The sequence below is a fragment of the Schistocerca americana genome, unplaced genomic scaffold, assembly GCF_021461395.2.
Source record: "Schistocerca americana isolate TAMUIC-IGC-003095 unplaced genomic scaffold, iqSchAmer2.1 HiC_scaffold_1273, whole genome shotgun sequence".
Taxonomy (NCBI): Eukaryota; Metazoa; Arthropoda; class Insecta; order Orthoptera; family Acrididae; genus Schistocerca; species Schistocerca americana.
In genome coordinates, this window is record NW_025725345.1 from 1 (window position 1) to 10,000 (window position 10,000).

The 10,000-nt window shown below is 55.1% G+C and overlaps 2 non-coding genes and 1 pseudogene across 2 annotated transcripts; all 3 read right to left on the reverse strand.

Moving 5' to 3' along the window:
* On the reverse strand, positions 1-2,925 carry LOC124564107 (annotated as a pseudogene; the record flags this gene model as incomplete).
* Positions 2,926-3,111: 186 nt separating this feature from the next.
* LOC124564103 lies at positions 3,112-3,266 on the reverse strand. Its single transcript, XR_006970449.1, has one exon. It is a non-coding gene; the product is annotated as a 5.8S ribosomal RNA (ribosomal RNA).
* A 354-nt stretch (positions 3,267-3,620) lies between these two features.
* LOC124564104 lies at positions 3,621-5,522 on the reverse strand. The gene has a single exon (XR_006970450.1). It is a non-coding gene; the product is annotated as a small subunit ribosomal RNA (ribosomal RNA).
* Positions 5,523-10,000: the final 4,478 nt, after the last annotated feature.

Genomic DNA, 10,000 nt, shown 5'->3' on the forward strand with positions numbered 1-10,000 from the left:
TTTCCAAGCCCGTTCCCTTGGCAGTGGTTTCGCTAGATAGTAGATAGGGACAGCGGGAATCTCGTTAATCCATTCATGCGCGTCACTAATTAGATGACGAGGCATTTGGCTACCTTAGAGAGTCATAGTTACTCCGCCGTTTACCCGCGCTTGCTTGAATTTCTTCACGTTGACATTCAGAGCACTGGGCAGAAATCACATTGCGTCAACACCCGCTAGGGCCATCGCAATGCTTTGTTTTAATTAGACAGTCGGATTCCCCCAGTCCGTGCCAGTTCTGAGTTGATCGTTGAATGGCGGCGAAGAGAATCCGCGCACCCGCGCGCCCCCGGAGGAGCACGCTAAGGCGGACGCGGCCTCGCAGCAAGGAAGATCCGTGGGAGGCCAAGGCACGGGACCGAGCTCGGATCCTGCACGCAGGTTGAAGCACCGGGGCGCGAACGCCGCGCAGGCGCGCGCATCCTGCACCGCCGGCCAGCACGAGGCCAACCAACGGCGAGAGCAGACCACGCCCGCGCTAAACGCCCGCACTTACCGGCACCCCTACGGCACTCACCTCGCCCAGGCCCGGCACGTTAGCGCTGACCCACTTCCCGACCAAGCCCGACACGCCCCGATCTCAGAGCCAATCCTTATCCCGAAGTTACGGATCCAATTTGCCGACTTCCCTTACTACATTATTCTATCGACTAGAGGCTCTTCACCTTGGAGACCTGCTGCGGATATGGTACGAACCGGCGCGACACCTCCACGTGGCCCTCTCCCGGATTTTCAAGGTCCGAGGGGAAGATCGGGACACCGCCGCAACTGCGGTGCTCTTCGCGTTCCAAACCCTATCTCCCTGCTAGAGGATTCCAGGGAACTACCCCGACGAGCATCTCTAAAAGAGGCCCGACTTGTATCGGTTCCGCTGCCGGGTTCCGGAATAGGAACCGGATTCCCTTTCGCCCAACGGGGGCCAGCACAAAGTGCATCATGCTATGACGGCCCCCATCAACATCGGATTTCTCCTAGGGCTTAGGATCGACTGACTCGTGTGCAACGGCTGTTCACACGAAACCCTTCTCCGCGTCAGCCCTCCAGGGGCCTCGCTGGAGTATTTGCTACTACCACCAAGATCTGCACCGACGGCGGCTCCAGGCAGGCTCACGCCCAGACCCTTCTGCGCCCACCGCCGCGACCCTCCTACTCGTCAGGGCTTCGCGGCCGGCCGCAGGACCGGCCATGACTGCCAGACTGACGGCCGAGGTATAGGCACGACGCTTCAGCGCCATCCATTTTCAGGGCTAGTTGCTTCGGCAGGTGAGTTGTTACACACTCCTTAGCGGATTCCGACTTCCATGGCCACCGTCCTGCTGTCTTAAGCAACCAACGCCTTTCATGGTTTCCCATGAGCGTCGATTCGGGCGCCTTAACTCGGCGTTGGTTCATCCCACAGCGCCAGTTCTGCGTACCAAAAGTGGCCCACTTGGCACTCCGATCCGAGTCGTTTGCTCGCGGCCTTCAGCATATCAAGCAAGCCGGAGATCTCACCCATTTAAAGTTTGAGAATAGGTTGAGGTCGTTTCGGCCCCAAGGCCTCTAATCATTCGCTTTACCGGATGAGACTCGTACGAGCACCAGCTATCCTGAGGGAAACTTCGGAGGGAACCAGCTACTAGATGGTTCGATTAGTCTTTCGCCCCTATACCCAGCTCCGACGATCGATTTGCACGTCAGAATCGCTACGGACCTCCATCAGGGTTTCCCCTGACTTCGTCCTGGCCAGGCATAGTTCACCATCTTTCGGGTCCCAACGTGTACGCTCTAGGTGCGCCTCACCTCGCAATGAGGACGAGGACGCCCCGGGAGTGCGGAGGCCGCCGCCCCCGTGAGGGGCGGGAAGCCCCATCCTCCCTCGGCCCGCGCAAGGCGAGACCTTCACTTTCATTACGCCTTTAGGTTTCGTACAGCCCAATGACTCGCGCACATGTTAGACTCCTTGGTCCGTGTTTCAAGACGGGTCGTGAAATTGTCCAAAGCTGAAGCGCCGCTGACGGGGACGATTATTCCGCCCGAGAGCATCCCGAGCCAACAGCGGCGCGGGTCCGGGGGCCGGGGCCCCAGTAGGTCCGTCATCCGGGAAGAACCGCGCGCGCTTGCCGGGCGCCCGAGCGCCCAAAGGGGGCGAATCGACTCCTCCAGATATACCGCCGGGCAGCCAGCCAGGACACCGGGGCTCTGCCCAACAGACGCGAACCGCGGCCCGCGGAAGGACAGGCTGCGCACCCGGGCCGTAGGCCGGCACCCAGCGGGTCGCGACGTCCTACTAGGGGAGAAGTGCGGCCCACCGCACACCGGAACGGCCCCACCCCGCGGCGAGTGGAAAGGCAACCGGACACGACCCCGCCGCGGATTGCTCCGCGCGGGCGGCCGGCCCATCTGCCGAGGGCGGAGGCCAGTGGCCGGATGGGCGTGAATCTCACCCGTTCGACCTTTCGGACTTCTCACGTTTACCCCCAGAACGGTTCACGTACTTTTGAACTCTCTCTTCAAAGTTCTTTTTCAACTTTCCCTCACGTACTTGTTCGCTATCGGTCTCGTGGTCATATATAGTCTCAGATGGAGTTTACCACCCACTTGGAGCTGCACTCTCAAGCAACCCGACTCGAAGGAGAGGTCCCGCGACGCTCGCACCGGCCGCTACGGGCCTGGCACCCTCTACGGGCCGTGGCCTCATTCAAGTTGGACTTGGGCTCGGCGCGAGGCGTCGGGGTAGTGGGACCCTCCCAAACACCACATGCCACGACAGGCGCAGCCTGCGGGGTTCGGTGCTGGACTCTTCCCTGTTCGCTCGCCGCTACTGGGGGAATCCTTGTTAGTTTCTTTTCCTCCGCTTAGTAATATGCTAAATTCAGCGGGTAGTCCTCGCCTGCTCTGAGGTCGTTGCACGAGGTGTCGCACGCCACACCGCCAGCCGGCTGTGCACGCTACGAGTAAGTACCGGTATGCGAACCGCCAGGCGACGGGCGCGCATCGCACGTTTAAGGAGGCGCGGCCGGCCCCACAGGCGGCCGCGACGCACCCAGGTCTGCGAACGGGGCAAACGCCGCGCGCTTCAGTATACGTAGCCGACCCTCAGCCAGACGTGGCCCGGGAACGGAATCCATGGACCGCAATGTGCGTTCGAAACGTCGATGTTCATGTGTCCTGCAGTTCACATGTCGACGCGCAATTTGCTGCGTTCTTCATCGACCCACGAGCCGAGTGATCCACCGTCCTGGGTGATCTTTTTCTGAGTTTCCACTGTCCCTCTTTCAAGACAGTTGCATAGGCGGGACGTAGGCGTGTGGCGGCCCCTTGTTCAAGCGTTCTGTGTCCAACGGCCTCACGGCCGATGGGCGTCGTACGGCTCCACACCGGAGCGGACAGGCAGTCGGCGAAAGTCATTCAAAACCGGCGCCAGGCGCCAGGTGCCGCAGGCCAGCCGCTCCAGCGCTTCAGCGCTCGTACCACACACAATTGGCGTTAGTTTTGAGACGCACGCGTGGTTCGCACGCGGCGCACGGCTACTGCGAGCCGTACAGGGTAGCGTGTTGCGCGACACGACACGCACATCGAAAGACATGCAGTCTAGTCGGTAATGATCCTTCCGCAGGTTCACCTACGGAACCTTGTTACGACTTTTACTTCCTCTAAATGATCAAGTTTGGTCATCTTTCCGGTAGCATCGGCAACGACAGAGTCAATGCCGCGTACCAGTCCGAAGACCTCACTAAATCATTCAATCGGGTAGTAGCGACGGGCGGTGTGTACAAAGGGCAGGGACGTAATCAACGCGAGCTTATGACTCGCGCTACTGGGAATTCCTCGTTCATGGGGAACAATTGCAAGCCCCAATCCCTAGCACGAAGGAGGTTCAGCGGGTTACCCCGACCTTTCGGCCTAGGAAGACACGCTGATTCCTTCAGTGTAGCGCGCGTGCGGCCCAGAACATCTAAGGGCATCACAGACCTGTTATTGCTCATCTCGTGCGGCTAGAAGCCGCCTGTCCCTCTAAGAAGAAAAAGTAATCGCTGACAGCACGAAGGATGTCACGCGACTAGTTAGCAGGCTAGAGTCTCGTTCGTTATCGGAATTAACCAGACAAATCGCTCCACAACTAAGAACGGCCAGCACCACCACCCACCGAATCAAGAAAGAGCTATCAATCTGTCAATCCTTCGGTGTCCGGGCCTGGTGAGGTTTCCGTGTTGAGTCAAATTAAGCCGCAGGCTCCACTCCTGGTGGTGCCCTTCCGTCAATTCCTTTAAGTTTCAGCTTTGCACCCCATACTTCCCCCGGAACCCAAAAGCTTTGGTTTCCCGGAGGCTGCCCGCCGAGTCATCGGAGGAACTGCGGCGGATCGCTGGCTGGCATCGTTTATGGTTAGAACTAGGGCGGTATCTGATCGCCTTCGAACCTCTACTTTCGTTCTTGATTAATGAAAACATACTTGGCAAATGCTTTCGCTTCTGTTCGTCTTGCGACGATCCAAGAATTTCACCTCTAACGTCGCAATACGAATGCCCCCGCCTGTCCCTATTAATCATTACCTCGGGTTCGAAAACCAACAAAATAGAACCGAGGTCCTATTCCATTATTCCATGCACACAGTATTCAGGCGGGCTTGCCTGCTTTAAGCACTCTAATTTGTTCAAAGTAAACGTGCCGGCCCACCGAGACACTCACTCAAGAGCACCCTGGTAGGATTGCAACGGGGTCCGCCTCGGGACGCACGAGCACGCACGAGGCGCGTCGCACGCCTTCAGCTCGCCCCACCGGCAGGACGTCCCACGATACATGCCAGTTAAACACCGACGGGCGGTGAACCAACAGCGTGGGACACAAATCCAACTACGAGCTTTTTAACCGCAACAACTTTAATATACGCTATTGGAGCTGGAATTACCGCGGCTGCTGGCACCAGACTTGCCCTCCAATAGATACTCGTTAAAGGATTTAAAGTGTACTCATTCCGATTACGGGGCCTCGGATGAGTCCCGTATCGTTATTTTTCGTCACTACCTCCCCGTGCCGGGAGTGGGTAATTTGCGCGCCTGCTGCCTTCCTTGGATGTGGTAGCCGTTTCTCAGGCTCCCTCTCCGGAATCGAACCCTGATTCCCCGTTACCCGTTACAACCATGGTAGGCGCAGAACCTACCATCGACAGTTGATAAGGCAGACATTTGAAAGATGCGTCGCCGGTACGAGGACCGTGCGATCAGCCCAAAGTTATTCAGAGTCACCAAGGCAAACGGACCGGACGAGCCGACCGATTGGTTTTGATCTAATAAAAGCGTCCCTTCCATCTCTGGTCGGGACTCTGTTTGCATGTATTAGCTCTAGAATTACCACAGTTATCCAAGTAACGTGGGTACGATCTAAGGAACCCATAACTGATTTAATGAGCCATTCGCGGTTTCACCTTAATGCGGCTTGTACTGACATGCATGGCTTAATCTTTGAGACAAGCATATGACTACTGGCAGATCAACCAGGGAGCTGCGTCAACTAGAGCTGAGCAGCCGGCCGCCCGGGAGTGTGTCCCGGGGGCCCGCGCGAACACGCAAGCGTCCGCCTCAATTATTCTGCAAACAGGAGGAGGCTGAGCTCCCCTGCACAATACACCTCGAAACCCTCTCAGGTCCCGGCGGCGCGCAGCGCCGTCCTAAGTACTTGGTCGGGTTCGAGAGAGGCGCAATCGCCCGGAGTTTGGCGAGTAGACGCTTTAGGTGCGACCACCCGTGCTCCCAACTGAGCTTGCCGCTGCCGACAGAGGCCCGGGAGCGTGCTGTCGTGGCATTGCCGGCGGGAGACAACACGCGCCACCTACGGTGGCCGGCAGCTCCAACGCCAGCGCCACAGAAGGACAAAAGCCCCACTTGGGTGCCGAAGCGAACTCTCCCAGCACAGCGCACGCGCCAACACGTCCGCACAGCTGCGATACAAACCACCTGCGAGAACCGCAGAGGCGACCGAGCAGCAGACGGCGTCGCGGCGCCGAGCGCCGGGCGGCGGCGCATCCTCAGCGCACACAGTCCTCAATCGGACCAGCACACTGCAGATGTCCACCGCGCTTCGCACCGGGCCCGCGAGGACCTACTTTGGCCGCACGGCGCCGCGTGCAGGGTGCGCCGGCGCGCAGCTGCGCCGCCTGCCGCCTCCGTCGGCCGGCGCGCCTGCCACTGGCCGCCCCCACCAGCGGCTGTAGCGCGGTGCGCCCACGCACCGCGCGGCCAGCACGCCGGGAGGCCCCCCCTCACCGGCCGGGGACGGTCCCACCCAGCCACCGCCGGCGTATCGCTTCACACCCACATGCCATTCACGTTCGTGGGCATGGTGGGTATCGCTGAAACAACCGGTTGGTAGCTCAACCGATCGTCGCCATCACTGATTCACCTCTAGCGAGAACAACCGCACCACAACCGTTTACCAGTTGTTCATTTGCGTAACGTCACCAGCAAACGTAGACGTCCATCGCCATTTGCAAATTCAACGATTGTTGCATGCCTGTGTCAGGTGTCACGACACACTATGTCTGCCCACATACACGCAACAACATGTGCACGCTTCGCGAACACGTGGAAGGTGGCCCCCGTACGTATGCGATGTCCATTGCGCGAACGACTGTCAACCGGCCTCTGTCGCATGTCGCAGATGTGGAACGCAGTGCACCATGCTATCACGGTGTGTGAGAAGAGACGACTACGTCTGACAACACGCGCCACTACATCAACAGACGGCTCATGCTGATCGCCATCCACGGCATACCATACTGCAATCCAGCTCTTATAGGGAGACGACACGTAGCTGAGTGCACAATATTTGGACCGTTATGGTTCGCCGTTGTTGGCGCAGTCGTGGTACGGTCACACATGTACCACGATGTATCATTCAGTACATGAGGACCAATGTGCAGTACAGTGTGTGATTTGGACGTACAACATCAGCGGACAGTTGACACACGCCGTACCACAACGTAGGCTGTGCTTCGCCATGCAAATGCCAATGAACAACTGCGAAGGGCATTGAGCATGTACGTCCTGCTGCCATCCGCATTACTGTGTATAGCTGCAAGGTGTTTTAACATGAAGCGATACTCTGGGGACCAGGCAGTGCGAGTAGCAAACTATATTGCGGGGGTTGCAGTTTAGGCAACACCACACTAATTTAACGCGTCGTATGACAATTACAGAGCAGGTTAAGGCCCAACGTGTGTTGGGTTAAGGCCCAACGTGTGTTGGGTTTAAGGCCCAACGTGGTGTTGGGTTAAGGCCCAACGTGTGTTGGGTTAAGGCCCAACGTGTGTTGGGTTAAGGCCAACGTGTGTTGGGTTAAGGCCCAACGTGTGTTGGGTTAAGGCCCAACGTGTGTTGGGTTAAGGCCCAACGTGTGTTGGGTTAAGGCCCAACGTGTGTTGGGTTAAGGCCCAACGTGTGTTGGGTTAAGGCCCAACGTGTGTTGGGTTAAGGCCCAACGTGTGTTGGGTTAAGGCCCAACGTGTGTTGGGTTAAGGCCCAACGTGTGTTGGGTTTAAGGCCCAACGTGTGTTGGGTTAAGGCCCAACGTGTGTGTGGTTAAGGCCCAACGTGGTGTTGGGGGTTAAGGCGCAACGTGTGTTGGGTTAAGGCGCAACGTGGGTTACGTTAAGGCGCAACGTGGGTTACGTTAAGGCGCAACGTGGGTTACGTTAAGGCGCAACGTGGGTTACGTTAAGGCGCAACGTGGGTTACGTTAAGGCGCAACGTGGGTTACGTTAAGGCGCAACGTGGGTTACGTTAAGGCCCAATATAGGTTAGGTTAAGGCCCAATATAGGTTAGGTTTAAGGCCCAATATAGGTTAGGTTAAGGCCCAATATAGGTTAGGTTAAGGCCCAATATAGGTTAGGTTAAGGTACAATATAGGTTAGGGTTAAGGTACAATATAGGTTAGGTTAAGGTACAATATAGGTTAGGTTAAGGTACAATATGGGTTAGGTTAAGGTACAATATGGGTTAGGTTAAGGCGCAATATGGGTTAGGTTAAGGCGCAATATGGGTTAGGTTAAGGCGCAATATGGGTTAGGTTAAGGCGCAATATGGGTTAGGTTAAGGCGCAATATGGGTTAGGTTAAGGCGCAATATGGGTTAGGTTAAGGCGCATATGGGTTAGGTTTAAGGCGCAATATGGGTTAGGTTAAGGCGCAATATGGGTTAGGTTAAGGTACAATATAGGTTAGGTTAAGGTACAATATAGGTTAGGTTAAGGTACAATATAGGTTAGGTTAAGGTACAATATGGGTTAGGTTAAGGTACAATATAGGTTAGGTTAAGGCACAATATGGGTTAGGTTAAGGCGCAATATGGGTTAGGGTAGGCGCAATATGGGTTAGGTTAAGGCGCAATATGGGTTAGGTTAAGGCGCAACGTGGGTTACGTTAAGGCGCCAACGTGGGTTACGTTAAGGCGCAACGTGGGTTACGTTAAGGGCGCAACGTGGGTTACGTTAAGGCGCAACGTGGGTTACGTTAAGGCGCAAACGTGGGTTACGTTAGGCCCAATATAGGTTAGGTTAAGGCCCAATATAGGTTAGGTTAAGGCCCCAATATAGGTTAGGTTAAGGCCCAATATAGGTTAGGTTAAGGCCCAATATAGGTTAGGTTAAGGTACAATATAGGTTAGGTTAAGGTACAATATAGGTTAGGTTAAGGTACAATATGGGTTAGGTTAAGGCGCAATATGGGTTAGGTTAAGGCGCAATATGGGTTAGGTTAAGGCGCAATATGGGTTAGGTTAAGGCGCAACGTGGGGTTACGTTAAGGCGCAACGTGGGTTACGTTAAGGCGCAACGTGGGTTACGTTAAGGCGCAACGTGGGTTACGTTAAGGCGCAACGTGGGTTACGTTAAGGCCCAATATAGGTTAGGTTAAGGCCCAATATAGGTTAGGTTAAGGCCCAATATAGGTTAGGTTAAGGCCCAATATAGGTTAGGTTAAGGTACAATATGGGTTAGGTTAAGGTACAATATGGGGTTAGGTTAAGGTACAATATAGGTTAGGGTTAAGGCGCAACGTGGGTTACGTTAAGGCCCAATATAGGTTAGGTTAAGGCCCAATATAGGTTAGGTTAAGGCCCAATATAGGTTAGGTTAAGGCCCAATATAGGTTAGGTTAAGGCCCAATATAGGTTAGGTTAAGGTACAATATAGGTTAGGTTAAGGTACAATATAGGTTAGGTTAAGGTACAATATGGGTTAGGTTAAGGTACAATATGGGTTAGGTTAAGGTACAATATAGGTTAGGTTAAGGCACAATATGGGTTAGGTTAAGGCGCAATATGGTTAGGTTAAGGCACAATATGGGTTAGGTTAAGGCGCAATATGGGTTAGGTTAAGGCGCAATATGGGTTAGGTTAAGGCGCAATATGGGTTAGGTTAAGGCGCAATATGGGTTAGGTTAAGGCACAATACGGGTTAGGTTAAGGCACAATACGGGTTAGGTTAAGGCACAATACGGGTTAGGTTAAGGCACACATTGTTGTAAGGAAAGGTGTTTTCGGGGGGGGGGGGGGGGCTGGTTTGTTGATTGTGATTATCGTAAGTAAATGACTGCGGCATCATCTGATTTGCCACGTCAGGGTGCACCTTTGGCTCATAACAGGCGGCGCTCTGATTCCATGCTTGTGGCAGACCTGTGTCTTTCATTCGTGCCATTGTTTGTGTGGTGTGACAGGAGGCAGTATTGTGATGTTGGGTGCACCCCTGTGTAGGACATGTGTGGGTGTTGGTGGCTTAGCTGAGCAATGGTGGTTGTCGGAAGGGTGGGATATTCTGTTTTCCGAGTGGACCTCCCGGTCTGGTTATGATAGTGTGGATTGTCTAATGTGGCAGAGAGGATGCACTGGGTGTTGTTCCATGCTGGTGCTTAGATATTGTCTGTGTGCCTGTTACAGGCAGAGAGTAGTGCGTGATAAGAGTGTCTGGCTGACGTGTGATTGTGAG